This window comes from Grus americana, chromosome 1, assembly GCF_028858705.1.
Source record: "Grus americana isolate bGruAme1 chromosome 1, bGruAme1.mat, whole genome shotgun sequence".
In the NCBI taxonomy this organism is placed as follows: Eukaryota; Metazoa; Chordata; class Aves; order Gruiformes; family Gruidae; genus Grus; species Grus americana.
The window spans coordinates 90,889,279-90,916,600 of NC_072852.1; the positions used below are offsets into that span (position 1 = coordinate 90,889,279).

The window sequence follows — 27,322 nt, forward strand, 5'->3', positions numbered from 1 at the left end:
CAGCGAGAAAGCTGTTAAGTCTCACCTTTCCTTGGCTTGGTTAAGAGCAATTTATTTCTCTGCTGTGACGCTTGTTTGGGGCACATAGTGCTTTTTAAGCACTGCCATCAAGTTTCCTTAGTTTGAAGCACCTGAGTCTTGAGGGAAACATCAGTCTTCCAGGACTGCTACTGTCTCTCCTCTAAACACAGTTCAGAAAATGGATTTTTTTTCATGACAATCTTCAGTACTGTTGGAATGAAAATACTGCAGCAGCCTTTAAGCATAAACTTTGGCCTCATCTTTTTTTCAGCAAATTGAAACTCTCTTCTCATGCACTATCACCTGTATATTACTTCTTGATCTTGATGCTGTTGCCTCTAGGCTGGATGGTTTTTTAGACCCAACCAAGTGTCCCACACACCTGACTCCACCCTTCCTCAACACCAGGGCTTTCCTTGTTTCCAGACCAATATAAGACAATACTGCCTTTTTACAAGACTTGCCTACTACCACTCCACAATCACAGAGCACATCCTCTTTCCAAAGGCATGGTTATCTCCATTCCCCAATTCTATATCTGAAGACTTCGCACATGCTGATTCTGCCCCATATTCCAGACCTTCAGATACAGGATGGCAGTTCTTAAAGCTCTGTGCATCCATAAAAGCAGTGGTGCTCCCTCTGGACACAGGAAGAACTTGTGTCGCTCTCCATGCTTCCTCTTCCTAAATGCCACAGCTCAACCACATGTCTGATCTTCCTAGGGAGCATGGGATGACCCCTCTTGCAAGCTCTGCTTTCTCTTAGGATGACCTGTGACTGTGGATGTTCCTACAACATCTCCCTGTGATGTTCCTGAGAAGGGAACCGCATGCTACTTTGACACATAGATTCTAGCTTAGAGTTGCAGGAAAGGGCTGCAAGATCCATCTCCCTCTTGAAGCTGGATGGATGAACTGAAGCAGCAGACAGAGCCTGGAGGGAGAAAGCAAAGAACTGGTATGAATATTAATACATATAAAATATATACTATGTGATGCATCTCTCTTCTCACACATCCAATGATCATCTATCCTCCCTCACTCCCCTCCCCTCTGCTCTGCTTCACTCTGTCTATGGAGTAAATGTTGGATTTACATTTTCAGTCTATTTAAATCTCTCATTTTTGCTGCAGTGTAGCAGGGGAAAAGCCTTAACTCTTTGTTTTCTGTGCTGCATCTGTCAAACAGTGGAAGAGAGCAGAGCTTTTCTCTAAAGCCATCTAACTGTTTCCACAAACTTTTGGTCTTTATTCCCTATAATCCTGGCTGGGCAGAGGCCACTCAATTTATCTGCAAATGTACTGTGCTTTTATGAATCCAAGACCTCTTTTCCACCCCTTTATGTCTTTAAAATCAAGTGTTGAAAATACTGCACAATTATGAGTTACCAGTTCTTGGAAGCTTTGCAACAAAAGTCCATCTGCATCTATTGGCCGTCTGCAATGCTGAAGAGAGTTAATATACTCAAGCATGCATTTAAAGTAAAGAGGTTCAGTGGTACAGTAGCTAGGCTTGCCACCTACTTGTCTGGGAGATCCCAAGTGGAAACAATGTGAATGAATGTGCATTGAGCTTTCTTTCATGAGTCGCCAGGGCTAGGGAGCATGAACTGTAGACCTGTGCCTGTTCTATAACTGTTCATGCACTTGTAAATTCTGGATAAATGCACAAAGCCTTCAAATTCTGCCTGAATAGAAATTTTGGGCAAAAATGCTGGTATGTTCCCCATGCAGTGCTACAGGCTTGGGAAAGAGTGGCTGGAAAGCTGCCCAGCAGAAAAGGACCTGGGGGTATTGGTGAACAGCCGGCTGAATATGAGCCAGCAGTGTGCCCAGGTGGCCCAGAAGGCCAACAGCATCCTGGCTTGTATCAGAAACAGTGTGGCCAGCAGGACTAGTGAGGTGATTGTCCCCCCGTACTTGGCACTGGTGAGGCTGCACCTTGAGTACTGTGTTCAGTTTTGGGCCCCTCTCTACCAGAAAGACTTTGAGGTGCTGGAGTGTGTCCAAAGAAGGGCAACGAAGCTGGTGAAGGGTCTAGAGCACAAGTCCTGTGAGCAGCGGCTGAGGGAACTGGGGTTGCTTAGCGCTGAGAAAAGGAGGCTGAGGGGAGACCTTATTGCTCTCTACAACTACCTGAAAGGAGGTTGTAGCCAGGTGGCTGTTGGTCTCTTCTCCCAAGTAGCAAATGCTAGGACGAGAGGAAATGGCCTCAAGTTGTGCCACAAGAGGTTTAGATTGGATGTTAGGAAAAATTTCTTCACCGAAAGGGTTGTCAATCGTTGGAACAGGCTGCCCAGGGAAGTGGTTGAGTCACCATCCCTGGAGGTATTTAAAAGATGTGTAGATGTGGTGCTTAGGGACATGGTTTAGTGGTGGACTTGGCAGTGCTAGGTTAACGGTTGGACTTGGTGATCTTAAAGGTCTTTTCCAACCAAAACGATTCTATGATTCTATGTCTGAATAGAGTGATGCATCATAATTCTGACAGTTATCTTGTTCTGTGTGGGTGTGCAGGAGACCACTTCTTTGTCTTGCAGCATGGCATTATGTGAGTTCTTGGGAATGGCTAAAGGAACCAGGAACAAAGAAGGAGGCTGGGGCTAAAATAATCTGCAGTATTCAGATTATCCTGGATTTGGTGCCCCTTTTAGATTTAAGGAAAAGATGAATCTAGCAAGAACTTTGACATTGGCTTCCATCCTTCCTCTTCCCTTTGCAATCTTCCTTACAAGTAGCTACATGCAAAAGGGGAGAGGACGTGGATGCTCTTAAGCAGATGTGTGTCTCTGAGGCCACGCTGGAAGCTGTTACTGGGATCTGGGGGGACATGCTATCAAGAAATCAGCAAGAGATACGACAGCTCTAAATTAGCGAGCGTGCAATAGCAAGTGTTCAATAGGGCACACATCATGTAACACTGGAAAGCATCTCATGGGCCTGAAGGAAGTGGTCAGCCACCAACAGCAAACATTGACCCAACAGTAAACATTGATACTTCAAACCTGGGTAATCTGCCATTTGCCTCTTTTCCACTTGGTATAGAAAGAGGAGCAACTAAAACAGCCCTCTGGTCCCAGCCTGGCAGGCAGGGTGCTGCCAAGGAAAGGCCGATGTGTGGCTAATACTCTGACAGCTACAACTTCCACAGTGCCGTGTGGCATGGTCACAACTGGTTATATAGCTCTGTGGGAGTGGGTGGCAGGGGCGTAAGAGGAAAACAGGCACCTCGTGCTGCCACTGAGCAGATCCTGCAGGCCTCTTAAATTCCACTGTTGCATTTCCCCACGTCTAGCGATCAAATCAACCCAACTGCCTTGGCTCTGCATCTCAGCTTAGGACCTCAGAGGAGCTCGGACTCTGAAGGGCTGCTCCTCTCTCCACGGTACTGCGTCAGAGGAGGAGCAGGGCACCGCTGCCTTGCCTACCATCCAGGGTGCAGGCAGAGCTGTCCTTCCTGAGCAATTCCCTGAGCCATCTCCTCTCCATACTGACCTGAAGATAGAAGAAGATGGAGATGAAGTATAAGAGCTGCTGTCTGATCACCTGGGAGGTAGGGTCTTTGGGGTGAAGAGAAACAGGAGAAGCTCTTAAATTTCTCTCAGACCTCCATCTTTCCCTTCTGTCAGAGTTTGCAGTGAACACTTCCAGCACATGGGGTTTTTTTAAGATGAGATTGTGGCGTGCTGGGTTACATTTCACTATGATTCTTAATTGTGGCTGTACCCAGCCTTTGCATGCTGCATTGCAATAATCTCTTTTGCAGACATGCAATAGCAGGTAGATGTCAGTAAAGTTGCAAGGCAACCCAGTGTATAACTGAAAAATAAAATAGTGACTAGCTCATGGGTCCTCATAGATCACAATATGTGTGCTGAGTGTGGAATGGGCTCTCTGTACATCGCTGTAGGATAGGGTTATTAAAGGCCTTGGTAAAATACGCATGCGAGGTGAATTGTGGGGAGGTGGGAAGAGGTTGAATTAAGGTTTCCCAAATAGGCTTAGGCCTAAGTGTTTGCTAACAAGCAAGCGCTTGACTTGGCAACATTAATAATACTCTTTTATGGTAGGTTTATATATGAGCAAGAGGGAAGATGAATCACATTGCAGAAATAAAGTCAAGCACTGATGATGTTGAGAATTGGCTTGGCTGGTTAGGGAAATAAAGGGCCCTTCAATCAGGGAGCAGAGAGCTAATTGTCTCATTAGCTTATCTGCCTGGGTTGTATTCCCCTGAGAAGAGGGTGGGAGATGGAAAGGAGACAAATGAAATAAATGAAGCAGTCCTCTGGGAGGAGGATTTTCCCTGAGAAGAGCAATGGGCTGGTGGCTGTACAACAGCGTGCTTTGCTGCGGCGGCTCCAGTGCTTGGCTGCTTAAAGATGAACCTTGGAAAGCGGTGGGAAATACCATGGAACAAAAGGGCTGGTTAGGGGTAAAGGAGCATGACTGGGGAGATCTCGGCTCTCTCTGCTTCAAAGTTCCCTGTCCCACTCTCTCTTCACTTGGTGTTAGTATCTTAACATCATGGTACTATGGTTTTCATGTTGAGAAGTATTTAGCAGACTTGAGAGACCAAGCTAAAAGTAATACGTCTGGAATAATCCCAGAACCTCTTGGCAAAGCCACTGGGGATCAACTTGCACTGCTACATTGGCATTTCTCCCCAAAATATAGCATCCAGGGAACAATATTACCAGTGTGGTATTTCCATACTTATATATATAGCTCTAGGATTTACCATTCATATTGTGTTTGATCCTGCAAGGTGTTCTAACACCACTTTAATGCAAGGAAGCAATGTAACACAAGGGGCCTTTCCATCAACTTTGGACTAAGATCTTTGCACCAGCAAGTTTATATTCAGCAAAACTTATCTGCTGTATTTTTTTCAGACCTACAAATCTACTAGCATGCTTCAAATGACTTCTTGCCTTTTTTTTTTTTTTTTTCTTTCTTTTTGGAAAGGGACTATTTCTAGAGTTGCTTCAGAGCTTCCAGAGAAGGTGTTGAATGCTGAATCACAAGATCTATTCTGCCACCAGAACTAGCACCAGTGTCTTTTGGAATAGCTGCTCTTGTGAAACCTCCTTGCAGACGCTCTGTTAAACTGGAAGGAAGTGAATTTCAAGGACTGTGCTTCTCAGCCAGAAAGCCCTGGGGCTGTGGGCAGAGGAGCTATCAGGAGATGCATTCTAATCCAGACCTTTGCCCAGCTTTGGTGGTTTGCTGAATACCAGCCTGCTGAAGTTAAGCTTGCTCCTGACATAATATGGCATTAGTCCCTGTGGGTATCATCTTATAAGCTTATATGGAAATACAGAAATAAAAGGAACTTTTGTAGTTACCATTTAACATGAATGGCTGTGAGTCAGGTTTCCTATGAGTCAATGGATGCTGACTGCTGAGATAACTCTCCGACCTACATGTTCACTGTGGAACCTGGAACTGCATCCGAGCTGAGTGTTTCCAGACAGCTTCCTGGTATTATCCACCACAATCATTAAATAGCCCAAGATCATCCTGAAATGAATAAGGGTATGGTTTCCTAAACCCTGAACTCAGTGACATCTTGCACTGTTGCATTGCTGAAATATCACCTGGAGGAGGATTGGCTTCAGAAAAATGACCTGATTGCAAAAAAGACCCACCTGTGTTTGAAAGAATTTAAACTCTCTGATATGCTATTTCTGGCTTAAAATACTTTCCTGTTTTGACTTTTAAAAAGCTAAGAAACCAAACAATTTCCCTTGATAAAACTTGATAAACTGCTTATTTGATGGGAAGTTTGATGTTGTGTTTTGGGATGGGAGGGATAAGGTGGAGAACCATTCAAATCTAAGGCTGCTCACAGCAGAAAGTCATTTACTGTCTAATTCCACTGATTTCATAAAGTCTGGAAAAGGCTTCCAGCCTTTTAACAGCTGGTTGTAAAAAATCCAGCCAGAAGATCATTCTAACTAGTATTGGCCAGTGTTTAACAATGTGACCGTGGTCTCAAAGAGAAAAATCCTTCAGGACAAGGGCTTCTTGGGAGATTTTCACAGAGACACCATCCTTGGTGATTTTGCTTACTGAGATGTGGTGCTTATGAAAGTTATGTTTTGAAAACCAGGGTGTCCCATCCTGTGGATGTCCATGGACTGGAAGGGATGTCCACAAGGGAAGCTAGTGAGCAATAACTGCTCCGCCCTCTCTTCCCATGCTGACAGCCTCTCAGAGGGATACATACCTATTTCTATGCCATCTGCCATTTTCTCTGGTTTCTCCCTACCCATGTATGTGTCTGTCTCTCTAAATCCCTTTGCCTACTCCAAAGAGGAAAATGTCATGATAACAGGGTGTGTGGGGGTAATACAGGCTTTTGGAGTCTGCAACCATATTGGGCTGTCATCCAGCCCACCACTGATCTCGGAGGGAATGAATTCACCATCTGTAGAGAGTCCGTGTCTCACTGCAGCCATCTGTTAAGCTCCTCAGCCCACTTGCACTCTGAACAATGGCAGTGCCTTCCAGAAATCCTGTAGGAGAGCATCCCTCCCTCCCTCCTTTGGGTGACACTCAGCTTACAGTGCTGCCTCTGAACACAAGTTTCTGTAGTTCTGCCAGAGACAGCTTTTCAAGGCAAAACTATTTGTGATCCTAATCTGAGCATCGTAAAGACCTGGGAATAGCTGCCTTGAGGTTCCTGAGACTCTGGGACTCCTAAGTTTCTCATCGTCTTTGAAACATGGAGGATCTTTTAAGCTTCTCAGCTTACCATAGATAGATGGTTCTTCTCAACCCTCTGTTTGAGCGGAACAAGGCAACATGAATACCACCAGCATCAGCAAAGGTCCTGCTCTCCTTTACATGGAGAAGACACTGCAGAAGAAATCTTGGCAGCACCACACCATTGACTTCAAAATGAACTTGATGCACAGGTTGTCCCTGCCAACCCTGTTATATTCTGGTCCATGCTCTAATGGGAATCATCTATTAATCAATCTCTTCGTTCCTGCAAGCACTTCTATTTACCATTCATGCTGTAAGCTGCCAGGCACCGGCAGAGCAGGGTTTAAGCACTCGGTGAATTCCAATGTCACAAAGGCAATCTAGGTATTGTTCTTGTTAAAAGACTTAGTCTACCACAAGCTCATGAAACCAGGTTATTCTCTCAGAGACTCTTTAGGGATGACTTAATTCAGGCATCTCTCTTCAAATTCGTTACTGCACTGACCAGTCAGCCACATCGCCTTGTTAGAGCTAAGTCAGAAACTGATCTAATGGACTAGTGATGGCTTCTCTCCAAAGACAAGGACTTCGGCTGGACCTGACACCAGAAAGCTGAAACAGCATCAGACAGGGCTGGCTAATTCCCCTACTCCCACATGTCATCTTGGCTTACTTCAGCTGCCTTCTAAGGGCTGCTGCCACTTCCAAAACCATGTGATCCCCGGGATTGCAGGGCCTTCCCAGGTATTGCTAGGTCATTCCTATCTTCCTGTTGCCCCCCAACCTCCCCCACATCACTTGCCAGACTCTGAAGGAAGAAAAACTTCTCAATTAGCATTTAAGAGAGACACTTGCCTTTATTTCACAAGAACAGGGATTTGCTCTTTTTGCTGTTACTCCGCCACCTCCATCCTTTGGTGGAGCCGAAGTAGGAAGAACCTCTCATTTTTACCATCTCACCTGCTACTGCCTAACCTTTGCAATCTGCATACCAGCTCCAGGGCAGCTGTCTCTCCAAATTCAGGCTTGGGAAATGAGGCCCTCACAGAAGATAACACAAGGGACAAAACTCAAATATGAACTGAAACAGAGAAGGAAGATCTGTTGCCAGCCGGGAATAGGGCTTTGCTTGCAAACGAGAGGGTGCCCTGATAGAGATGTCTTCTGCCACTGAATGCTACTGTAAACAGGGGAGTGGATGTTCTGTCGAAAAGCTGTCAGGGAGTCAGACAAATATTTAAAGAAGCAGATTTCCTCCTGAGGGTGAAGAAATACTGCTCAGCACTTGACGGCGCAGCCTGGTAGCTCTCAGCCCCAGGGACAAATATGCTTGCAGCCCCTGCATCCAAAGGACAGTGAGAGAGGGCAAGGAGATGAAAACAGAAGGAAAAGAGCCAAGTAATTCCTACATACAAGCAATCACGCATAGGCAAGAGTCCTATAGCTATGGTGTGTCTACATGGAAATAGACCCTTCTGTCTGCAGTCTTCCTGGGGGAACGGGCATGTGTGCCTAGAGAGATCATCCCCTCTGCCAGCCACCATCTGCAGGGAGGCAAAGGTACACGCAGAGATGAACTGGAGGGCTGTTGGACATGCACCGCTACCTTGGGAGGTACACAAGGATGTTCCCATCAATTTACATGCGGATTTTTCTCCAGCCAGACACTGAAAGTAGCTCATATATATGAATGTGCACTCTGAAGGGGTCTCTTCCTGTAGAGGAAGGAACTGTGTATAAACAAAAGGGCAGCACTTGATGTCCCAAAAAGAAATGGGTTTATAAACTTATCATCTGGGCAAATTGGACAAAACAGGCAAAATTGGTCTCAACAGACCTGCCAGATAAGTAAATTGCTCTGTATTTGATAAGCAGCTCATGCAGCCTGAGCGGCTGAAATCCAGGTCAAAGCTACATCTATGCTCCTTGCTCAGAGATGCTGGTCTAGCTCTTGTCTACCTGGGACAGCGTGTGTGAACTGACCAACTAGCTACCCAGGGAGGCGTAGAAAGGATGCTCTCATGCTCTGCAAATGTCTTTCTGCTTGAGATTTCCCTTCCCCCAGACACTTAACTGAACCTCACACTTCCCCCAGTCCTTGCAAGAGAAACACCGTTGTGAGCCTGGGCTCTCTCCTCTGCGAGCATCCGCTGTGGGAAATTTAAATATTGTCCCCTTTGGCTATGCTGTCTGTGGAGATTAGTAATCTTCTCCTTTCCCCGCCTCCCCCCATGTGGGAGCCTGGCGCTCCAGCTCCTTCCAAGCCACTGACCTAGTTCTCTCTGTCCCCAGGGACAGGCTCTGCATCCAGGTCCATCCCATGCCAAACGCTGGGCCAGCACAGGGGCAGGACGGACGCTGCCTGTGGATTGGTAACGCAGGCAGCAGCAGCAGCACAGGGCACACAGATTGAAAGTGGATTTGAATATGGGCTCTTGAAAAATACGAGATAGCGCACAATATGTTTTCCTCGGTGCTGTAATGTGTTTCAAACAGCTCACTTCCATCTCCTGCACTTTAATTAGCATGAAAATTGGCCAGTTCCACAATCCCTTTAAATACATTCGGTGCGTTACCAAATATATTTCAAAAGCAGTTACACACAGGGAGGCCAGGGCCTGGGGGTGCGATACAAAGCACTCCCTATTTTGATCCAACTCATTACTAACCTGTCTCGTGACCTCTGTGAAAGGAGTTTGGGTTCAGTTTTTAGTAGGCAAATGTCACCAGGGGAAACCTAAGCACATCAAACAGTACCTTTGGCTGTTGGGCTGAGTAGCTGCAATGAGAAGGCAGGAAAAAAATAAAACCCTCAACTCCTCAAGTCCTGCTCTCTCCCTGATGTGAGGGAGGACTGTGGAAGAAGCTGTCTGTTCAGGATGCTCGCTGGTCCTGAGGATAGGTTACTCCATGATCCCCCAGCTGTCAGTTCAGGCAGCAGGACGGTCTCCAGAATATATCTATCTGCTAAAAACAAAATTGTGGACTGTTGCAGGAAGGAATTGCTCATCAAAATTATCCTTGCTTTTTGTTAGGTAGTGAAAAACAACATATCTTGTCTAAGCCCAGACTCAGACTGTCTCTAAGGTTGAGATTTCCAGCTGCACTAGGATTGCTGGCAGGTGGTTCCCATCTCCCCACACACACACACTGTGCCCACAACCTCGCTGGCTTCCCCAGTGTGGGGGCCACAATGTGAACTGGGGTTCCTGGACTCACCCCTCAAATATAGCTGCGCTGACACGACCAAGGGGAGCAGCGCGGGGCTGGACAGGGCAGGAAGGTATGGCAGCCATCACATCCTCTGGGAAGTGCTGTGCTTAAATGCTTTGTGATGGCAGCCCTTCAGTCAGGTGATTTGTGGCTGGGGTTTCCCTTTCTTTGTGATACTCTGCCTGGGGATAAAAGCCAGTATTCCTCATGCCTTTTCAAGCTTCCCCTCAGCTCCAGTTGCAGACACTCACCGTCTGTGGGCCAGTCTTTTCCCCTTCCGTGCACTCCAGAAACCCCTACGGCTGGTCTTTTTTACCACCAGACCCTGTTTCCCTCCTTCCCCAACCCAAGATGTTGTACAGGGTGCCAGAGGGTTGTCTTGCCCCAGCTTGTGAGGGGCTGAGGTGGATCCCTGATCCCCCCAAGGACTGGAGCCAACACCTAGCTGGTGATGCTATAGGCACCACCTTATTGTTGCATGTGGTGAGGAGCAGGGACAGGAAGGAGGAGGACAGACTTTCTTCTACCTGCTGCAAGTTGTCCTCCCCAGCTTTCTCCTGGCACTGCCAAGGAGGAGAGGAAGGGATGGGGAAGGGAAAAGGGCAAGAGGTCTCAGGGAGACTTCCAGAAGCCACTTGCCCATGTCCCTGGTCAGACAGAAATTTCCACTGGGCTGTGGAAATAGCCTAGCAATTCCCTCCTGGATTTTCCCAGTGCCTCAGAGCTCAAAGATGGCAGAATTAATGCGCTGCTGGGCCGGTGGGAGAAGCCAGGATTTGGGGAGTCTTGGGGAGGAGCTGCAAATCCCTTGTAGCATCAAGCATCACTATATGCAAATGCAGGTAATTTCATGGAAATGTATGTAATTTTATGCAGATTTAAAAGCTATTGACTTTCTGTCACAAGATGTTGGCAGCTATGGTATTTGTTTGAGTCTCTTTCTTTCCCTATTTAAGCCTTTTTTTTTTCCTTTTGGAACTTAAAAAATTAAATATTCATGGAATCATCTCTATGAGTCACAGGGAGAGACTACATCAAGCTGAAAAGTTCAGATGTGTATCCAAACTTCCTCAAAGTGCTTTGGGATAGGAAGTGGGATTTGAGAGTGGGCAGTTTTCAGATGCAGTTTGCAGAAAAGTATTTTCCACCAGAACTTAAATTTGGGCTTATGGGTGACCCAGCAACTTTTCTAAGAATAAATGGGGCTTGTTCTTGTTTAGCCAGAAAGCATCAGAGAAACTCTAAGTGGAAAAGCAGAGGAGAGATTGTTCCAGCTTTTAGCACAGAAGCCAGTCGCAGGCAGCCAGTGAGGGTTTTGCTGTTGCTTTCTGCAGCTCTCTTTGTATTGCCCGGACCTCGAGGTGCTCGTTATCGAGACACTGAATAGTGGATAAAGGAATAGAAAGGATTTGATCACCCACGAACAAAATCAGTGTCAAAGCGGAGGCTGCATTCCTTGTTTATTTTATGACCTGGTGTATGCCCTGGTGGGGGGGGTAAGTGCCCTTCGCTGGAAGCTGTTGGGTAAGACCTGGACCTCTAAATATTTTAGGGCAGGTTGCTTTGTGAAGTCGCATTTTATAGGTGACCTATAAAACTATGACAGTGGCTTGTCGGATGACCGCTCATCCAGTGCCACCTCTGTGGCAGGGAGAGTTGGACTACGTGGTCCCCCCACTTGCAGGGCATTCTCCAAGAAAACACAGGGACCCTGGGGAGCGTCCCCCTTACTGAAGTGAAAGGACCTGAATTTTATGGCCTTACAGGCTTGATGCAAAAGACACATATTTTTAAGAGGTGATTTGGAAATGGCTGACATAATTTTTCTGAAATAGCAGTAACAGAAAGGAGGCCTTTGTAGCTGGCTGAATTGAGATGAGTTAATTTGCTCCCATCTGAATGTTTGTTTTTAATGATGCTGGAGATATTATTCCGTTGTAAGACTAAAGTATTAAGCACAGCTAGAACTCTTGTCCAAATTACTATTTAGCTGCTAACTAAATCTAATGAAAAGTAAATCATGTACACCCGGACCTTAATAAAGCCTGGGTTCGCTATATCATTCTCCCCTTGGTTAGAATATGTACTATCTGGCATAAACCTTGAGCTTAAATAATAGGAAAGATTGGCTAATGAAGTTGTGTTTCTTTTTTTACCCTGTTGATTCAAGAGGTGTCGAAGCCCACACACTGTAACGTTTGTCCTCTTTTGACTTCCTAACTGGTGGGACTTTTTAAGAAGTTAAGGAATTCACATCCGGATCTGAACTCGAGATGCTGATACTTGGGGGAGAGAGGTCTGTGCTGAATGGTGTTGAGAGTGGAAGGAACTGCCAGGTTTGGACTGAGATTTTGCCTTATATTTTAAACATCCTAAGTCCAGAGTGATTCAGCCTGTGCTTTCTGATTGAGGAAATTCCTTATTTTTTTAACTTTATAATAGACAGAAAATGTTCTAGCCATGAAAAAGCTACCTTTTATAACAGCTCTTATTGTTTTATTTCTTTTGTCTTCATATTGCCATGGAAGTTGCCACAGAATTGACCTCCTGTCTCTGAATTGTTCTTTGTTTCAGATTCATTTTTTTCTGAAGACTTTTTCTGCCATCAAAAAAAGCTAGAAACAACTATCAGAATATTAGTTGAGAATAACTCTCTGATCCAGTGTTTTTTAAGAATACAACTCAAACCCACTAGTTCTGAATGCTATAAATCTCATCACCTACCCTAATAAAGGGCTAATTCTGAAACTTACTGATGTCATCTTCAACAGCTAGTTTGCTTCTGCTTTTTTGTTGCTGTAAATGTCATGAAATCCTTTCTTTTCTGTTTGAGGCTAGCTGCAGCTGCCCATTTCCATCTGCTGAAACTCCTTAGTTTCTACCATCCTGTCACACAATTCAAAAAATAAAATAAATCTAGTGTCATATTGAAAATGTAAGGGCTACATGTACCAACTATCTAGCCAGGCTATCATAGTGCACCTTCTATGTCCCAAAGGCTTTGTGAGGTGTTTTCATACATATGATTAACAAACAGAATCTCCCATATACTAAATTAATTTGAATGCAAATGTCATCCCCTTGAAAAACCTCCTCCTCTTTTTTTTTTTTTTCTCAAAACATTTATAAGTTGTCATAGTTCTATATATGCAGCAGCAAGACAGGCATGTCTGTCCTGTCTTCCTGATATAAGTCAAATTCAAGACCTCTTGCCAGAGCTCCGCTGCGGACACAGAATGCCTTCCAGGAACAGAAAAGCCTTTTACGCCTTTAGAGCTGGTCATTGCTTGGGGTAGGCTAACACAGAACACATCTGCAAGAGACAGGATCCCCCCAACACCACGGAGTACATGTGGAGAAGTGGAGAAATGTCTGTTTGAGAAGTGATTCAGAAGAGACTATCAAAAGGAAAGGTAACAGCCAAAATAAAAACTGCATGCTCTGTGATAAAGGCTGCTTGAAGCAGAAATGTCAGGAGTTTTGGGGTTTTTTTACCACTGTTCCTCTTGTCTGTATTTGAATACATGTTAGTGAATGTGGGTTATTTGTTTTAAAGTCTCTTTCTTCCTTATCAAAGGCTGTCTTCTGACTTCACTCTGTTTTTGCTGGAAAGCTGCATTTAGTAATGTAAATGTGATTCTTCCCTGAAGCAGCTGCAAAGAGTGGCACAATTCTGTCTGTGCTTGCATCAGTAGCACACATTAGCACAGAAAGAGCGCGACTGATGGATGGAAGGGATGGCTCAGAGGATTTGTACCAGGTTGTGGCCCCATCCCTTCAGCTCTAGGACATCAGCTTGTAGCCAGCCCTGGATGAATTCCAGTGTTTCATCTGGAGGAGCAGGACAACCCAAAGCTAGCGGGGCAGGTGAGCAGGACATGAGAGCAGAATAAGTAGTTGGTGGGTCTACTGTAGCCTTAACTAGCCTGTAAGTAAACAGCATTCCTCTCTCTAGGGTTTGGTCTGAACACAGTTAAATATAATGCTAAGTTCCTCCCTTGAATGTAGTTCCTTGGCGTGCAAGGAGATAATGGAATTTAAATGATGGACCCAGCCTATCAATCAATTTTTGAAGCCTTATTTATTTGTCCTCTGGTGCGATTCTTTAAAAAAACAGACCTGTCAAGTCTCACAAATTTGAAGAAGAGTCCTCTGCCCACCACCATCCCTGTGCTGCCTCCAGCTCATCCCGTACTTCACGTGCTTACAGCGCAGCATCCTGCAACCTCTCCATCTGCCAGGGGTGCTTTCTTGCCCTGGTCTGGGGTGAGCTGATTTCACTGCACAGGGCCAGGGAGTGCGAGGGGGTGTGACTCATGGGGCCGTGCCATTGGGATGCACGCTCCCAAATACATGGCCCTGCTGCACCGTTGCAAGACCTTGTACGGAGGCCACATGAAACTGGAACTGTAGGTACTATGAAAGATCTGGGAAAGCCTGGGAGAACCAGAGATTAAAAGGGTTAAAATTCCCTCGTCTAATTTACCTGCTCCTTTTTCCCAAGGGAAATCAAAGCCCCAGGGGTTTTTCATAGTCCTGCACCCGACTATAAGAATTACGGGGGTTTTGTTTTTCCCTCCAGTGGGGGAATGGAAACCATACTATGAACCTATGATTAATCACAACAAACCAGGAGCTCATGGCTAGAATACTAACTATGGAATACACAAGCAATGCTTTTGTGATCAATCTGCAAGGGTTTGTTTGGTTTTGGGTTGGTTTTTTTTTTTTTTTTGAAGGGGAAAAAAAAAAAGCCCTGCCAAAAATGTGTTGAGTATTTTCAAATAATGAGTACATTCGAGGAAATTTTGATTTTGCTCAGGGACCATCTGCGAGCAGAGAAAAGGACTAAATTCTTTCAGTAAATTACTGGCTGCAAATTATTTTCTCAGCACTAGTTATGAATGTTGGAACTGCACAGCTGAAAATGTATTATTAAGCTGAGAACTTGGGATTTAGGGACCATAGAGTGTGAATTCTTTTCTTTTAGGTTTTTTTTTTAAGCATCCCATAGCACACGAGACACCTTCAGTTGGAAACGTCAGGAGGTTCAAAAGTAGCACCCACAAACTAAAGCACCCCAATATGATGGATAAGGATAAATTTTAGAGCATATTCATGTGGGAGCATATGCAGATGTGTAAAGGGTGGGTTTTGGGCACAAAAATGAACTATCTTGGCTGCTGACATAGAAAGATATTGTAAATAAAATCTCCCTAGTGGATTTGAACCAAGAGAATTTGATGTTTAGGAGCTCAGTTATTCATCTCTGGGACTGCCGTGGCTAGCAAAGCCCTGAGACGGGCCCTTGATCAGGGACTGGTCCAAAGTTACAGAGTGAAGTGGAAGTTTCCTAGCTGGAAACCCCGTGGAGAACAACCATTTTGTTTCACCAAGGTGGAGGAGAGAGATGGGTGGTGGAATTTCAAAATGTGCTCTATGAACCACCGGTGGTTTTTTGAAGCCACTTCCAGGCTGGATGTAGCTGCATCACGCAGGCGGGTGCCCGCTGCCAGCCCTGCGCCTGCCCTTGGTGCTGGCCATCGTTCCCAGAGGCAGTCTCCGGCAAAAGAAAACACACGACCCTTTGGCACACAGGATGCAGATTTTTGAAATATGAGCTTGACACGGAACTGGAATTAAAGCCCTAATTTTTGAAAGATGTTTTCTATTAGGGAATATTCTGGGGAAAGGGTTTTGTGTGTGTGTATGTAACACTTGATTCAATGTGTATTTTATTTTGATGAAAATGAAGTGTCTTTCATTTAAACTGTTTCTTCTTCTGTTATATAATGTGCCATGGAATACATTTTCTAGAATTATCTAATGAAAAATAATCTTATGAAGGAAAACCAGAGATATATTCCCCGACTCCTAGCTTCCCCCAAGAAATTCTGGCTAAATTGGCCTAATTTCATGTCACTGTTTGATTCCAGTGGAACAGCAAGGCCTGCTGTATTAAGCCCTGTAATCACCACTCGCTCACTTTACTGTAACGAAAAAAAAAAAAATCAGATTGCATGTTGTGAAATAATCCCATTATATTTTAGTTAATTGAATACAGGAATACTTTAATCAAGATGGGTGTAGACCAAAATGCCTGCCTGAAGACCTCAGAGATGTTCAGATCTCAACACAAATTTTGCAGATTAGTTTGAGCCTTGGAACATCATTTCCAACTCTTGAAGCTTTGGCTGAGCCCTAATGAGTAGGGAAGTGGAGGCAAAATTATCTCACCTGTCTCACATGTGATTCCTATGCCTTTCTCTAATGTCTGTGGGCTGTCTACCATCAGGGACAAGAGCCTGGGCTTGCCATAAGGGATCAGACTCAACATTCATTTCCTAACGTAAACAGGCCTGAACTGGCCTCCTTCCCGATTTGGAGCGATAGCTGGTTGCAGACTGAAATGTGGGCTCAAATCCAGAATTAGGACTAATTTGTAGTCCTGTGCAGGTGATGGAGAGAATTACCAGAGAGATGCTAAGGATCGCTAGTTCAGCCTGAGATGCGAGAGTTATCTGAGCATTATGTTAAAATGGAATTCAACACTGTTACGTGAAAAGTTTTCTATTTGAATTGCTCATATTTACTGCCTGTCATCCCCACCCTCACCAAAAGCCCAAAATATCTTTTTTGCTTTTTTCTTTTCTCTTTTTTCTTTGTCTCTTCTTTTTCTTCCTTTCTTCCCTTCCTTTCTTGCTTGCTCGCAGAAATGGACTTGTGAATTTCCTTCTTCCCTACACTGAATTTTAGGTGATGAGAGGCTTCTCATCCCTGAAAGTCTTCGTGGTAGGTGGTCATTTACCAATTCAAGGGATGTGTAAAAAGATAATATTGATACTAATAATAGTCTGGCCATGGCTTTGAAGGAAACAATACCCCCTCTGGGACCTTACTTCCACACTCCAGGAAGTGACTTCACTCCTGTGAAACAATGTAGAGTCTCCAAAAAGAGTGAGGAAGAGGAGGCAGAAGGTGGAGCAATCAAGTAAACGGGTGTGAAAACACCGGGAAGAGGAGGAAGAAAGAGGAGGAAGGAATGAGAGCAGTCGTGAAGACAGAGAGACTTTGGAGGCAAGGGGGAAAGGCGGAAAAGTGAAGGGAAAAGTCAAGAAAATAAAGGGAAAAGGTGTACCGGGAATGAATGTAGAGGATGAAGAGAAAGCAAAGGGGGGGTGTGTATGTGCGGACGGAGAGATTAAAAGAGGCAGTAACAGCAAGAAGTGAAGTTGTCTAACATCTAGAGATGGGAAGTGGCATGTTTGTTTGAATTCTGGGCTGCTCAGCCTGGCTGCACTCCGGTTTCTGCCTTTGATCAGCTGCATGGCAGGCTGGTGTCAGATCAGAAAGCAAATGAGATGATAAAGCAGCTGAAGCTGCAGCGAGTTTAACAGCAGCAGAGTGGCAGGGGGTGGGAGGGAGGAACTGTCGAACACGGCGAATGCTGCCTGTGCTTTAATTCACAGAGTCTGGGTGGTGAAGGCGGCTGCCTCCCCTGCTGAGAGGCTGCGAATGGCCTGAGCAAGAAGCTCCCTTGCACTGGTCACGTACAGAAAAAGGACCCGTCTCTACGTACCGGCACCCTTGTCAGCAACGTTCTTGCCAACTGTAAGCCTGGCTGAAGCATCAAAGAGGGTTAGTGGGCTGACGGAGTGATTAAAAATATCGATGCCTGCTTTAGCTCTGCTTGCTTTCCAGCTTTTGGGTTTGCTGTGGCTAGCAGAAATGCAGGCAACTGTGAGAAGCTTTCCGGTGGCTGGCACTGATCAGCTGTGGGTTAGGGGTAATCGGACAGAAAAGGGAGGCTTTGCTCAGGGGAGAAATGGTGACTGTCTCATCAACCACCTCAGACAGTCACTGGGGTTGACGCTGTCTTGGAAACCCCTGTTGGTTTGGAGGAGAGAGATGTGGGAATGATTGACCTGTGGGTGGAAATTCAGGACCGGCAAGGGGAAATAGAAAGGACGAGGATCCCCAGCAGCCAGCTTGATTCAGCCACAAGATCGCATTGCCATTTTTGGCAACTTCTGGTGCAGTGACCAAGCAGAAGCCTTGGAGGCAGCGCCCAGGTCTGGGATGGAGTTGATGGAGCTAACGGGAATTGCATGGAGCTGGAGGTGATGTTTTCTACAAGGCGAAGCGGAGGAGTTTATTGATTAGGGTCCTGAGCACTCTCACTTGACACAGTAGCATGCCCAGAAGGCCATACCGGTCCGTACAAACCCCTTCCCTCCAGTGTTAAGTTCCTCTGCCTTTTCTGTGCAGTGCCCTTGGTCTGAGTACCTAAAGGTGATCCATGAGAATATAAGCCCTGTTGCAATGAGACTCATGAAGAACTACTCACAGCTGGCACAGGGATGCATGGCTGTGAAAAGAAAATGCTAGGAATTAGGACTGCTTGTCCCACAAGATTCCTCCTCACCTTGGAAAACCCTTGTCTCCTCCCAGCAGGAGAGAGCAGGCGCCTGTCCTGGCGTGGCTACTGATGCGCCAGACAGATGCTCTGAGAGCAGGTAGCTTCATATCTCTGGCTCATTCGTCCCAGCTTATAAAATGGGGTTGAGATTTCTTATCTTTGTTCCTCTGTAGAGCGTTGCATTGCTTCATTTTCCTGGTAGCAGAGTATATTCCAGGCAAGTCATGTCCTGATTCAGGAATCCAAGGGCTCTAAACACTTCCTGGCACAGATGCAGGGTTCTTGACAGCTCCATCGTGCCATTCCCGGAGTGAGGATTTCTACAGCGATGTTCTGGGGGCGGAGGTTGAAAGAAGTTTAGGATATCACAGAACTAATTAAATGCAAACTAGGCTGCCTGCAGAAAGCCGTGCGTGCTGGTTGCTATGTTTCTGGCAGGAACAGACTGGGAGAAGGGGGGCTAAGGGGATGCTGTTTGTTTTTTCAGTTTAAAATGAAGATGCCGACAAAGTTCTGGTTACTCACCAGCCTTTGAAATGTGGATGAAGCGTGAATTCTTGCAGCCATAAAAATAAGAGAAGTGAGAAGAGGAGGTAGAGTTAGAATGGATGAATGGATAGATTAGATATAGAAAAGGGGAGTAGGGGGTTGCCTCTGTTTGTATTCATACATTGTTATCGCCACGTTGACATATGTTTTGCCTTCTAGATCACCCCCATTTAATATGGAGGTTTTGTGCTCTCCTTTCAAAACAGTTCCTCATAAATTACCTTGAATTAGAAACCTTCAGAGCACTTGAGGCTTGACAGAAACGTATGCTGTGCACATGTCAGTTCCCAAAAGCAGTGGAGAAGTTCACTGGGGGCCAGCAAGATTTTGTTTCCTTTGTGAGGGAAGAACTAAAAGAACTAAATGAGCATGCAAACACATGTGCATCCAGACTCACTAAATCTGTCCTTATTTCATTAGTCCTCTGCGGGTAATCAGAGGACACGTTAAGCACAGCTTTCAGCTGCTTCACCTGAGCAACACTTAGGGGGATAATTAAGGACTTGCCTGAGAGAGCAAAGAGAGAGGCAGAAGAATGAATGAAGAACTTTGAGAAGGGAATGAATAAGCTAACTGAGATCACTTCAAGAGTGAAGCTGGCTTTGAAGAACACCCACTGAAGGTATTCAACCTGCTGGAATGAAGGCATTTCTCAAACACCCGTGCGGAAATCAATATTGAACTACCTGGGGCTGCTTTCATGTAAATCCCTAGGAAAAAGAGAATAGACTAGTTCAAAGAACAGGGGTTCAGTGATGCCATGCCGTGCTTTAAACATTGTCCTGGATCTTGGCACAACCTGGCCAGTGACAGAGGCTGGAGAGAATAACAACCATCAGAGGCAACATGGGACAGGGAAGGAGTCGCAGGCACCACTCAGTCAGGTATAATGCTCAGGAAATCCAATCAAGCACAGGACAAGTTAGAGCTGTACCAGATGGTTCGAAATCTATAAGAGTGGCAGCTATAAATGTGGGGGACAGGGTGCCAGGTGCACTGAATGAGGATGGCCAGGATGATTTAGAGACAACGTGCCACCTGTCACAAGCAAGGGGTGTCCAGCCAGCTGGCAACCTCTGCCACGACATCCCAATGCACGTGCGTCAGAGGGTGAGCACTTTGTGCCGGTGGTGAGGCAGGACGGCGTGCCAGCGGGCAGGGCTGCCTGCGGGCTAGTCCAAGCGCAAGCAGGGTGTGCTGGCACGCTGCAGCTGACCTTGCAGTTTTCTCACAGCGCTGAGGGGATGTGTGCGTTGACACGCTGAGGAGGCACGTGGCGAGGGCAGGTCGACAGTCCAGGACTTCACCCAGGAAGAGGGTTTTTCTGCCTCCCCTTGCTCCTTTTGCTGCGTAGCTGGCACTGCCTGAGTTCCCAGGACACGGTCACAGCTCCTTGCTCACTCCCCCGTCCCTGACTGCAGCCCTCTGCTGAGAATGTGAGTGGTGGCAGTGTCCCAGCAGGGGACTGGGAGCCCAGAAGAGGGAGAGAATAGGGCGGTTTAAACTCATGGTTGGCATGTCCAAATAGTCCAGGGCATAGACACAGCTGCAAAGGGCTCCTCGCCACATGGAGAAAATGTTACGCTGGCACAAGGCATTACAGAGGGTGGGAGCATTTCAGAAGAGCACAATGTCTCCTGCTTTCCCCAAAATTCCCTAGCAGAGAAGGAAGCTACTAAACTCTCCATCGCTCACCGTCTTGCACAGCCTGGAGCCAGGCCCTCCTTGCTGAAAACCTCTTCCCCTTAATGATAGCGCCCAGCTCTAACGAACGACAATTTCTGTGACAGCACAAAATAAATGGGGAACACTCTCAATCTGAAGTTTGTATTGAATTAAATATTACGGCATTGATTGGGTTATTCATTTAGCATCTCACTCAATAAACATCTCTTGCAGCGCATGTTTCTCCATTTATCTTACCTTGTCGTGGAACCTGCGCTTACCCACCGCGCTCGGCACTGCTGCCCGGCGGAGGCGGGGAGGAGGGAGGATGCATGGCCCAGGAAAGCTGCGTTCAGCATTTCTTCCAAAGAGTGAGAGCTCTGCTTGGCAGTCACAAAATAGACCAGAGCTCTGGTCTGTGGAGGAGAGGTACTCACTTCTCTCAGAGCTGGCTAAAGACGGCACAGACTTGCAGCGTCTCTGCTGAGCTGTGACTCAAGCTCAAAACCTGGGATAACTGAGACACAGAGAAGCAAATAACAAGGAAAGCTAATGCAGTGCTGAGGGCTTATCTATAACCTGTGCACGTGTCTCTCCAGGGGCTCTTATTTTAATGCCCCCAGTAAGTCATTTCTGTGGCTGAAAGAATGCAAAACCTAGCCTGATCCTGTTACTTAATCAGGAATATTACAAGAGGACCAGAGCTATTTTAAACTTCACCCCCTAGAAAACACTTGCGAAGCTAGAAAGCCCCATAAAAATGTCAGTGCAAATGCAAGCGCTCAGTGATTTGGGTGTAGGCAGTGAATCCACTCTCGTAGGCACGGAATGGACATAGCCTGTAAAATGCTTGGCAGGCTTTTGGGCTCCATAAGTAATCCAGGAGCCATTCTGGGAGATGGAATGCAATTACTAGGACTAGTTGATACCAATTTATTTAGTGAATTTGCTTTATTCTGCTCAAGATCTGATCGTGGCTGCCCAAATTTGTTTGTTGTTTGTATTTGTTCATTGAATTATTTGTGCAGGTAAATTATAGCCTATTAATCATGTTTATTATGACAGTGCCTAGGGATTGACCAAGAATGCACCCCCTCTGCCTGTTTTCTGGGTAGTGTGCAAAGACAGAATAAAAGGCAATCCATGGCCTCATTTATGTTTGAATTGAGTGCTTTGATTATTTGCTATTTGTCAGTTGTTGGCCATTTAAGTTGTTTAGCATTCTTTGTTTTCCTTAAACCCAGTAACATAAGCTCTTCAAGTAAGAATTAAATGTTACAAACAAATCACTGGAGCTTTGGTTTTCTCGGAAGGTGGGTGGTGGGTTGGGACAGTGGAGGTGAGAAAAATTCACTAAGAAGAGAGAAAGAATGGTTGGACCCCAATTTTTCCAAATAGCTGCATGCCTTGCTAACGGGGGGAGTGGGAGAGCTGCATGCAGTAATGACCTTGTGTTGCTTTTTCTCCCATCACGTTGCTTTGTTGCATGTACCTGTATAAGAATAACCCAGTATGTCATAGCTTAAGCTGGATTCTTCCTTATTTGGTTGTTTAAATAAAGGGACTCAAAACTAGTCTCTCATCCTCGGCTCAGCTTTCACAGTTTCAACAAGTTTCCTTGGTGGCACGTATTTTCTGGAAGGCTCTTTGCTGCAAAAGCTAGGGTTGCTGTACGGTCTGAAGATGTGCCTTTCCCAGCTGACAAGACACACGTTCCTACAGCACCTGGAGGCTGATAAAGCCAATCCTTTGTCTCTTGTCTTCCCTGCTTCCAGCATGGGTTGCAACTGATTCTTTTACTGAAGTCTGCTCTCTGAAGTGAGTCTCCATCTTTGCAGCATGTTAGACCCTTTGCCTTCTCTGTTATCCACCTCTCTTCTCCTCCTTGTTTCTGTCCTTTTCCATGCCTTGTCTTCTGTTCATTTCTCAGCACCTTTCAAACATGGACATAGAAAACTGTTCCCAAAACTTGGTTAAAGGTTCTTTTCTTTTTTTCTTTTTTTTTTTTTTTTTCCAGTGGGTAATTTTACCTCATTTCCTCTTGTTCAGATGAAAATTCTTGAACTGGAATTCTCCTGAATATCAAAGGAGTCCAAATAGGTGAAACCAAACTCATATCTAGTGAGTTCTTGTTCACCACAGATTTTCACATAAAGCTGACCCCAAACAAGATTTTCTACCAAAAAAGGATAAAAATTAAAAACTTCTAACCTTAAAATTTCAAATCGGATCTCCACTTTCCACTTAAAACACTTCACTAAAATATTTTACTTAAACCTTGCAAACTTAGAACTTAATATGGTGCCACAGTGGCAAGTGTTGTTCTTCAGACCTTCATCTTAGGACTCACCTCTAAGCAAGACCCTTTCCCAGAGGAGAACAGAGGAAAGCTTAACCCCCATAAGGCGCTGCAGCAGCATCCCAGGCATAACGCTGGTTTTTGCCTCCATTTCCTTCTTACATTTTAGTTAGTGAACATCCCAGGGTTCAGTTGAAAGAAAACATAAACAATCCCAATGGGTGTTTTTTGACCCAACTGTTATTAAGACCTTTGACAACCTCTTCTATTCAACACTAGAATTCTGCTGGGTATGGAGGTCAGATCCTTAAAGCTTGTATTGTCCTTAGCTTTCTTCCTTCTCTTCCTCTCTTTTTCTCTGACATACAGCTGATCATAGTGAAGTTTTGACAGTTTGCTCATGCTTGTTATTTATCTCCCCTTCCATGCCTTTCAGCACCCCAGTTCCCTTTCCAGGTATACAGTGATCCTCTGGGAAAGCAATGAGTTGGAGTTGAGAGAAGCAGAGGGAGCATTAATCCCAGAGGATGCCATGATCAGCTGAGTTCTCAGTTTGAAGTTCTGGAGCTGGAGGGCTGTATTCCCTGGTGGACTTGAAATAACTGCAGGTATGAAGCTTGACATTAATGCATTGTGGTTTAAATCCTTTTGTGTTCACAAACCAGGAGTCACTGTAGCTACATGGCACAATGGAGTGTGCACACTGAAACAAGTAAGTGCTCTTTGTCTGGAGAGGCAATAGAAGCATTTCAAATTATCCCTTTGAAGAATAGTTCTTCCTGGTGCTTATTTGATTTTGTTATACATATACAAAGTATTCAAGCTAAATGCCTTTGCTAGCTCAATTACTACAGTTTACTTACCAAGGCTCTGTTAAATGCTTTCAAGCACAAGTCCCTTCTGTACCATTAAAGAAACTTTCCATTTCTGTGATACTGTATTAAGCTTCACACTTCCACTCCCTAGCAGACTTTGACTTGTAACTGGATCCTAATACATCCTATTATACAAATGAAGAGAAGGGGCAGGGCTGTGGTACAGAAGGACTTTTAGGATCCACTGGTCTAAATTTCTCAAAGCAGCCAATTTTGTGCTGCTCCTCATTTCCCAAATTTTCCAAAGTCAGCTGTAAGCCTGGTTATTTTACCTGATGCCACGTTTTCCACTTGTTCGCCGCATCTCAGTGAACACGGTGGCTGGGATGAGGAGAAACACAGCACAGTCTCCTCTAAGGAGACTCTCTGACCCAGTTACTGTGCAAGCTCTTCATCCTGCAGTCTTGAGCGATACCACAGGCAGCCAAGCAGATGCCGAGCTGTAGCTGTGAGGGAATATTGTTACTGACAGTAGGAAGAAAGACGAACTCTGAATTCTTCTGCTACGTCCATGACAGAGACCTCCCCTATAACACTGTGGCCAGTTCTCCCCCGTGCGAAGAGGAATGAAACTATATCCCCAGCTGCCCAACAAATCTCTGTTGTACCTCCTCCAGTGCCACAGGACCTGCTTTGCTGTCAGCTGGTGTCTCAGAGCATTAGCTGTTTGCAGACATGCTGCTACCCACCTGTTTACTCGCAATTGTCCCACAGGCACATCTGCATATCCCACAGGCACTTCACGTTTTAGGTTAAAAAAAATCATATGGAAATTTATGCAGGTAAAGACACTAGTCACTGTGTTGTGTTTAAAAAAAAAATCCATTGACAAGGACTGGGTTGCAATATGACTTTAATGACTAACCAGTACAGGTGAACTGCTCAGCCTGTGCTTCCTAAAATAAAGTTTTCCTGTGTGGGGCCCTCAACATTTTCTAAAGCGTGGGCCACCTCCTGTTTGAGGAGGTGCTTTACAGATGCCTCCCCTTCCATTCAGAACCAGGGGGGATGTGTTCCTTCTCCTTGCAATTTAATAATACCCCTGTGACAGCTCCAGTGATCACTTGCACAGAGAAGTCATATGCTGAGGGTATTTTCTGTATTGTTAACATCTTTAAATGTGATTTAGCAGCTGGAAACAAGGAGAAGCAGGAACCACAAGACCATCAGATCTGCATCGCCTGTGTTTAACATCTGTGAGCTCAGAAATGGAAGGAAGAAAGAGATTCTCAGAGATTCTCACTGCTAAAAATCTGACGCAAAACAAATGATTGTCCGCGGTAAAACTGCTTGGATTAAGTTGCCATTTTCTACATGCAACTGAATACTACCTGCCTGTACAGAGGTATCCCCATGGCACCAAATAAATAAAAAAATAAGTAAACAAGATAATCTCTACTTGGAAAGATAAATATGTCCTGTTTATAATGCAAACTAGATGCATTTGCAATGTAAGTTCCTCTGAAACATTCCCTGGGGCAAAGACACTCTAAGTGAACAACAAACTCTGGACTACACCTCAGACTATATAAAGCAGACCATGGTCGCCTTTTCAGGGAGGTTCAGGGACAAAATAGACATCTTCCTTGCAGAGTTCAGGCAAACAAAAGTTACTTTGGCTAGAAAATCATCCACTGTACCAGGGGACAAGCAGAAAAAGTGAACTTCTTGGTATGGAAGTCAGACCACCTTAATCTTTTCATCTTTTATGTGTGTCCTCCTATAAAACTGGAATAATCCAGCAAGTGGAGAATGTTTTGAGGGAGCCTCCACTTTACACTGCTGGTAGCAGGCCCCTAACCTCTGAAACCTTTCTACATGTGCCCCACCACAGCATTATCCAGATGCTTTCAGGAGGGAGGCACAACTGCCCCCCCTGCTTTGATGCAGCGAGGTGTGAGCATCACAAAGAAGTACGACTCTGGGAACTGCAGCCCTCAGCTGCAAACAGTCTAACACACAGCAGCACACTGTACGGCAGGGCTGGGAAGCCTGCAGCGTGGTTCAACAGTAGGCTGAACCAGCATTTGGGATCTTTGTACCTGAATGGCAAAAATGACGGTCATGCAATGTCAACCTGCTGATACAGTGCAAACCTATACTGATAATCAGAGCATGTTGATGGGGGAAATGTTTCTGCGGGCTTCACTCTGGAACAGGGATTGACCGTGCGTGTTCTTTTAATGTTAAACCAGATCATTTGGTGTCCTGTTTTCTCATAGCTGGCATAAGGCAGGCATGCACGCCTTAATGCATGCACCAGAGGCATAACACCATGTGCCAGTCCCTGGTTCAGGTCACATTTACGCAATTGCATTCACTGGTACTGTATGGATATGGTACTGAAAGGCTTGCGGGTGCACAACCTGAAACACTGCAATATTATCCCTGCTCTCTACTAACACAGCATTATGGAAACCTTAAATGGGTGGGACAGGGAGACAGCTTTTATTTTTACTGGTATAGCAACATGAAGCCATTTTTGATGGTGGGAAATCCCTGCCTTAGGTACGCTGGGACTTCATGGCATTGCATTGGTAGAATAAGCCTACACTAGTAGGCTAGTACTAATCTGCAGTAGTTACACTGGTATAAATTACCGAAGCAGAGGCAAAATTTCCCTTGTTCATGCTTCCTTCAAATTACACCCCCATCAATTTCCAGCCCTGGTCTTCCTGTCGGCTATTTGATATGCCCGAAGTTATTGGCTTTTGCAACCCATTGTGGAGTATGAACGCTCACGGAAAGGCACAAATTCATTTCTGACCTGAGGGTTTTCTCCCTGCAGTGGGAAGGCAGGTGGCAGTGAGGATGAGCTGGATTCCCAGGCAGGTGATGAGTGGGGCAGGCGGGAAGCAGGTCCACGTGAGGTCCGGTGCCCAAGCCCTCCCCTGCCAGCCAGGGGACCTTCCATAAGGAGGCAGTTTAGCCAATACATATTTTCCTCTTTAGTACATAATGGTAACCTGAATAAAAGGTTTGAATTACAAAGCAGGCTCACCCAGCACATTCTCTGAGCAATGACTGCCATTTGTGTCAAGAAAATAAAGAAGGAGAGAGCGGGCTGGTGCACATGGGCAGGAGTGACGGAGAGTAAGGCAGAGTGGCGATTGAGGCAGTAAGCTGGAAGTGAGAGGCTTACCCTGCTGAAACAAAATTAAAAAAAGCCACAACGACAAAGGAAATTTGATTAAAAAAAAAAAGTAGATTGTTATTATTGGAAAGTCGAATGCTTTGTTCCAGCAACAAAGCAATATCGTTCAAAAAAGCCTAATAATGATTGCTTCTCTTCCCCCTTCCTGCAGGTTCTCACCTGCCTTGCCATTTCTCGGAGCCAGCCGGTGAGCCAGGGCCAGCAGAGATGCAGAGGGCATGGGAACCCCCCACGTGTGGGAGCCCAGGCTCCGGGGCGGGAGAGTCGTGGGGCTGAGGAGGCCGGCATCCCTCTGTACCTCACCGAGGACCTGATCCTTCCTCTCCTGCCGCCTCTGCTCTTGCATGTCCTGCTCAGTCCCTTTGCCTGTCTCTTTCCCTGCTCCGCGGGTGCCCTTCTCTCCCTCTCTGTC

General features: G+C 45.6%; 1 long non-coding RNA gene across 1 annotated transcript; it reads left to right on the forward strand.

The window, feature by feature from the left end:
• Positions 1-13,149: 13,149 nt before the first annotated feature.
• Positions 13,150-25,074, forward strand: LOC129201756 (uncharacterized). Its single transcript, XR_008575483.1, has 3 exons — positions 13,150-13,362; positions 23,318-23,489; positions 24,886-25,074. It is a non-coding gene; the product is annotated as an uncharacterized LOC129201756 (long non-coding RNA).
• Positions 25,075-27,322: the final 2,248 nt, after the last annotated feature.